Source organism: Triticum aestivum, chromosome 6B, assembly GCF_018294505.1.
Source record: "Triticum aestivum cultivar Chinese Spring chromosome 6B, IWGSC CS RefSeq v2.1, whole genome shotgun sequence".
NCBI classification, from domain to species: Eukaryota; Viridiplantae; Streptophyta; class Magnoliopsida; order Poales; family Poaceae; genus Triticum; species Triticum aestivum.
In genome coordinates this window covers 552,676,235-552,682,234 of record NC_057810.1, presented here as the reverse complement: position 1 = coordinate 552,682,234, position 6,000 = coordinate 552,676,235, and the positions used below count along the sequence as shown (strand labels likewise).

The 6,000-nt window shown below is 44.2% G+C and overlaps 1 long non-coding RNA gene across 3 annotated transcripts; it reads left to right on the top strand.

Moving 5' to 3' along the window:
* Positions 1-648: 648 nt before the first annotated feature.
* Positions 649-4,214, top strand: LOC123134398 (uncharacterized). Of its 3 annotated transcripts, XR_006465632.1 has the most exons (6): positions 649-906; positions 1,021-1,153; positions 1,403-1,505; positions 1,956-2,000; positions 2,667-2,763; positions 3,693-4,214. It is a non-coding gene; the product is annotated as an uncharacterized lncRNA (long non-coding RNA). The 3 variants fall into 3 exon arrangements; XR_006465634.1 differs by having other exon boundaries at positions 1,403-2,763; positions 3,693-3,800; positions 4,030-4,214; XR_006465633.1 differs by having other exon boundaries at positions 1,403-2,763.
* The last annotated feature ends 1,786 nt before the right edge of the window (positions 4,215-6,000 follow it).

Genomic DNA, 6,000 nt, shown 5'->3' with positions numbered 1-6,000 from the left:
AAGCGGGGTGAAATGTTTACTCGTGCTTTCCTCTCGCCGCAACGTCCCCCATCCGTCCTTCGCGTCCCGGAGATTCCCTCCGAGCGTCGCTCTAGTTTAGGTCGTTCCAACATCTCCAAATGTATTTTGTCATTCAACGCGGATCCACATTTGTTCCGTTTTTCGAATGTAAAGTAGGATGAGTTTTACGGGCATCGGGACCGCTGTCACGCATGCCTCCAAAAAATCGGTTCCAGCGAAAACACTTCTCCTAATCCACAACAATAAGCTACGCGTCAATGACGCCGCCTCGTCTATGCCACGTCAATTTTACTGTGCCGAAGGGAAAGAGTAAAAACCGCATCCACCGATCGATCCTGCTCTCACGCGCAAGTCTCCTCTCGTCTCCTCTCTCACGAGATCTCTGTCGCCCCGGACTCCTCGCCGCCGCCACCACTCACGACGGCCGATTCCGGCGAGCCCCGGTGGCGTGTGGCAGACCAAAGACCTCCCCTCGCCCCGCTACTTCCTCCCATCCCTCCAGGTCGGTCGCTAGAGGCCTCCCACGCTCGCTCCCGACCCTCAGCGGTGGCTAGGTTTTCAGGCGCGGCGTCCCCTTCATCGTCGGCGAGGCTCAGACGGTCTATGGCGGCTCGTCTCCGTGGCCTACCCCCCCCCCCCCCCCCCCAACGCATGGCTCCACCTCATGGATGTTCCTTCTGCGCCCGATGGCCATGAGATGCACGTGGAGCGTCGGGCCGTGCCTCCTCTGCACCAGAGAGTTCACCCTCGTCCTCGTCCTCTCTACTCCGCTCGAGCTCTAACCCTCACCTCTATTTCGGTCTCTCTTAGATTTGGTGCAGTGGCCGCCTCTCTCTCTTGATTCAATCCCCTCAAAAATCTCATATTTGGTTTTGTGCCTACAAGGTATTCGATGAAAGAGCCTGTACATATGTGATGTTTATATTCGTACATTGTACCTATTATCTATCTTTTAGTTTCAGTCGATTTCTTTAATTTTGTGGCATTTTCAATTTCAAGATTTACTTCAGGAGCTGAAGTAAGAAAAAATGAAGGTTGTTGCGCGGAGCATGGCATCGGTGGAGGAGAGGATCACTGTCGTGCGCCTGGTTGCGGGAACAGGCTGAGGTCCTCATTCAACCTTAATTTGAAGGTAGCTTTGCTGTTTAATTACATCCCCTCCTAGCTAGCTAAAAAGAGACATTCACTTTTACGTGTGCAGAATTGTGTGAGTTGGTGAAAAGTTAGTAGAACTTGCTTAATCATGATGTAGTAATTAGTGCACTGCTGCCTGTAGCCAGCATATAAAAATGACCACTATGCTAAAGAGGCTTATTCTATACCTTTATGTCAATTACATACACTGCCTAAATGCTTATATCCTATATTTCCTTCCTCTTAGCCCTTAGGTAGGCTAGAAGGCGGGTAACCGGCGCCACGAGCATGATCCCCTCTTTGCTGGCGGGCTCAGCGACGGTTTCATCGACGTATGGAACCCACCGCAGGTAACGGCCGCCATGAGCATGATCCCCTCCTTACGGGTGGTCTCAGCGACGGCTTCGTCTCCGTATGGAACCCACCGCCGCTGCCATGGCCGCCACCGTGTCCGAGAGGAATAGCACACAAACTCACATCAGGACTTCCTCAGCTTGTTTACTCTCTTTTTTCCTCCGGTTTCATGCTTTGCACACCATGTTTGGTGTCACTTGGATTTTGGTTGAGCTGCGGGGCTGAACCGCGGACCTCATCCAGATTATTTCAGCTTGGATTTTGTCTTCCTTTCTACCTCCCATTTCACTTTTAGCTAGTTCTTCTTGCTTCTACTGCTCTTTTGCAGTTTTGGCTGGTTGCTAGGTGTTTGTTCCTTGGAATCTAGCTATCTCATTTTTCTTCCTCTTTCTCCTTTCGTTTTTCTTTTCTTGGTTAGACTGAATTGCTTATGAACTGTTTTGCAGATACTGATTTTGGTGTCAGCTCAAGGTAAAAGGTAAAGTCTGAAGGTAAGAAATCATCACTAGCTAGGTAGCCGTACATGGTCTGGTTTCTTAGCATAATTTGGAAGTACCAAATTCACTACTCAATATTAGTACTCATTTAAAAAATATGCACTGTCTTGTTTGTCAGCTCCATTTTATTAATCTAGAAGAAACCTAGAGCAGACGCTCACACTTTAGATAGCACTTGTACTTAATACAATAGTTAAATATGACTTCAATATCTGAATTATCCAATGGAATTTATATTGCGTTGACGCCAGATATCTGAATACCCTCAATATGGTTACTTGTGATTCTTACAGAAGTAAGAAAGAAAGCTTAACGTTTATCTAGAATGAAATATAGAATCAAGAGCTATGAAGTAAAATTTGAAAATCATAAATCATAACTCAATGGTGGATAGAATCAGAGTTAATTAAAATAATAGGTGCTATAGTATTGGAAGTTTTGTTAGTGCCCATGCATCTGCATACAGAGTTGTGATATTTTCCAATTGAAAGGTAGCAATGTCTGAAGCTAAGTGGTTGCCATACAGTTAACTTTGGTGTTTGTCTAATGGTTATTTAACTTAAATGACCTGGTAATTGATGCACATCGCTATTCACCCTTTATCCTGAAGAATTGTTGCATGCTTGTGTTATGTGCTTACACTTAAGGTTAATGTACCAGGTGTTCTTTTAGGTTATTGTCAACGGAAGCAGCTGATAAATATGAATTCAGAGGAAGCAGCTTATAAATAGGGACACTGCGGTTACTATTTCCCTAGGTACTCACTTTTCTTGCATTTTCCTTTTATTTCTTTGGATGCAGGGTCTGGCTGCTTTGTGTACCATGCACATATCAGAGTAGCAACTGAGTTACATATACTGAGAGCACGATGAATAATCAGTATATATTGGTTGCATGCCAGTATTGTAAATTTAGTTGGATGGATCTACACATCAGGCACCATTGCTGAATCATGAAAAACATAAATGATTTTAGTTTTCTAGGTTGTTGGTCGGCATACCCTAATTAGATCATCCATTTTATGGTCAGTTTACTTAGCTGTATGTTGGCAGAGCCCTGATATGATCATTTGTTTTCTGCTCGCCACGGATGATTTATTCCTGTTTTGATTCGAGTGCGTCGTTGGTCTAACTTCTAACTAGCATATGCACACACTTTTTAAGAAATCCAAGAGGGAAAAGGAAAAACTATTACATGTGTCTATCTATTCAAACAACATAAATTGAGACTTTTATCTTGCCAGAACTTCTTATTGTTGTGTTCATCTTCTTGAATACATATTTTTAAGGTCATCCTGATTTTTATTCTAGTTGTTTATAGGTCAACCTTTTGTTGATTGTTGTTGGGTGTCCAAGCCATTAGAAAAGAGTGATGCCTCAATCAAGGTAGATCCGAGGATAGAACCTAGGGTGGCTATCATTGATGGTGCTAGCCAGCAAGCTCCTGGGTGACTACTCGATGCTGGCCATTGTTGGTTTCCTTTGTGGCTATTGTAAAATGGTGCTTTGTATCTCACATTTCTATATCTGAATTTTTATTGGGTCTCATGTTTTATGTATCTGCGGTTTTGCCATGCATTTACATTTGAACAATTGTACACTAGCTTTGTATTTGCCTACGGTGCTCTCTTCCCTCTATCTGGTTATGACGTGAAAATAGGATTTGATAACTCAATGTGCCTCACAGGACACAGCTGCGGCTAAGAAAAGGACATGTTGAAGCAGCACCATCGATTATCGTGCTCCTCTGCATTGAGAAGAAGTCACTCCCGAGTCGTCTATGTACCACCTCCAAGTATACCAGATGTTTCTACTGTTCTCCTTGCCCCTTCATCCATGGTCTTTGTACAACATCATTAGTTTTAATTATTGAGGCACAAGAATAACCTGTATGTCATGTATGCTTCTTTGATAACAGGTTATTAAATGCGGATAGAATAACTTGTGCACTTCTTGCTGCATGTATCCTCGTCTCTGTTCTTGGGAGATATGATGAAGAGTGTCTTCCTCTCATTGCTTTGCAGGGCATGCCAAGAACTGGTAGCCAATGATCTCCATGGAACTGAGTGACATTTCTTGGTGATTTTACAATTTGAGCATTCAGTTTGAAGCTGCTTTAAATTTTCAGTCGTTGCGTTCTCATAGTTTTGGTGTAGCACTTCATGTCACAATTGAATACAATTATTACTTCATGAGTATGTGTGGCCTCTCTCCCTTTGTCTGATTCTATATCATGCCTTCCAGTGTTTTGTGTTTCAGATGCCCTAATCTCCTTGTATTTGAGTGTCATTTATTTAGCTCTTTCGAAATTTGTAGTGCAACTTCTTATTTAAATGTCATGTCCATGTGTTACCAAAGATAGAAAAAACAAATTGGAATGGGCGGCTTCCAACCTGGCATCGCCCAGCTTTCTCTCAGGAGGCGCCACAAGGTGGCGCTGTGGTGGCGCCTCTATTGGGGAACGTAACATGCAATTTCAAAAAAAATCCTACGATCACGCAAGATCTATCTAGATGATGCATAGCAACGAGAGGGGGAGTGTATCTTCATACCCTTGAAGATCGCAAAGCGGAAGCATTTATCAACGTGGTTGATGTAGTCGTACACCTTCACGATCCGTCCCGATCAAGTACCGAACGTACGGCACCTCCGCGTTCAGCACACTTTTAGCTCGATGACGTCCTCGCCTTCTTGATCCAGCAAGACAGGCGAAGTACTAGATGAGTTCCGACAGCATGATGGCATGGTGACGGTGTTGGTGAAGAACAATCTCCGCAGGGCTTCGCCTAAGCACTACAGAAACTATGACGGAGGATAAACTAGAGGGGACGGGGTTCCCGGCACACGGCTTGGTGTTTCTTGATGTGTCTTGGGTGGTAGACCTGCCCCTCTATTTATATGTTGAGCCTTGGGGTTGAAACTTGGATTAAAAGCCTCCACAAAGTCGGTTTCACCCGAAAGGCAAGAGTCCTTCTCGGACTCCAGGGCCAGACGCCAGGGTTCCCGGCGTCTGGACCCAGACGCCAGGGACCCTGGCGTCCGGCCCCTGGACTCCATAAAACTTCCTTTTGCACTTTCCATAAACCTTGTGGGCGTTCCCTTTTGGCCCAAATAAAGTGTTCTCGTACCCAAATATATCGAGAAACATCCGGAACCCTTCCAGAGACCAAACACTATTATACCATATATCAATCTTTATCTTCGGACCATTCTGGAGTTCCTTGTCATGTCCGTGATCACACCCGGGACTCCGAACAACATTCGGTCACCAACATACATAACTCATATAATACTACATCGTCAACGAACGTTAAGCGTGCGGACCCTACGGGTTTGAGAACTATGTAGACATGACTGAGACACCTCTCTAGTCAATAACCAATAACGGAACCTGGATGCCTATATTGGCTCCTACACATTCTACGAAGATCTTTATCGGTCGAACCGTTATGACAACATACATTATTCCCTTTGTCATCGGTATGTTACTTGCCCGAGATTCGATTGTCGGTATCTTCATACCTAGTTCAATCTCGTTACCGGCAAGTCTCTTTACTCGTTCCGTAATACATCATCCCATAACTAACTCATTATTCACATTGCTTGTAAGGCTTGTTATGATGTGCATTACCGAGAGGGCCCAGAGATACCTCTCCGATACTCAGAGTGACAAATCCTAATCTCGAGCTATGCCAACCCAACAAACACCTTCGTAGACACCTGTAGAGCATCTTTATAATCACCCATTTACGTTGTGATGTTTGATAGCACACAAGGTGTTCCTCCAGTATTCGGGAGTTGCCTAATCTCATAGTCTGAGAAACATGTATAAGTCATTAAGAAAGCAGTAGCAATGAAACTGTAATGATCATAATGCTAAGCTAACAGATGGGTCTTGTCCATCACATCATTCTCCTAATTATGTGATCCCATTCATCAAATGACAACACATGTCTATGGTTAGGAAACATAACCATCTTTGATAAACGAGCTAG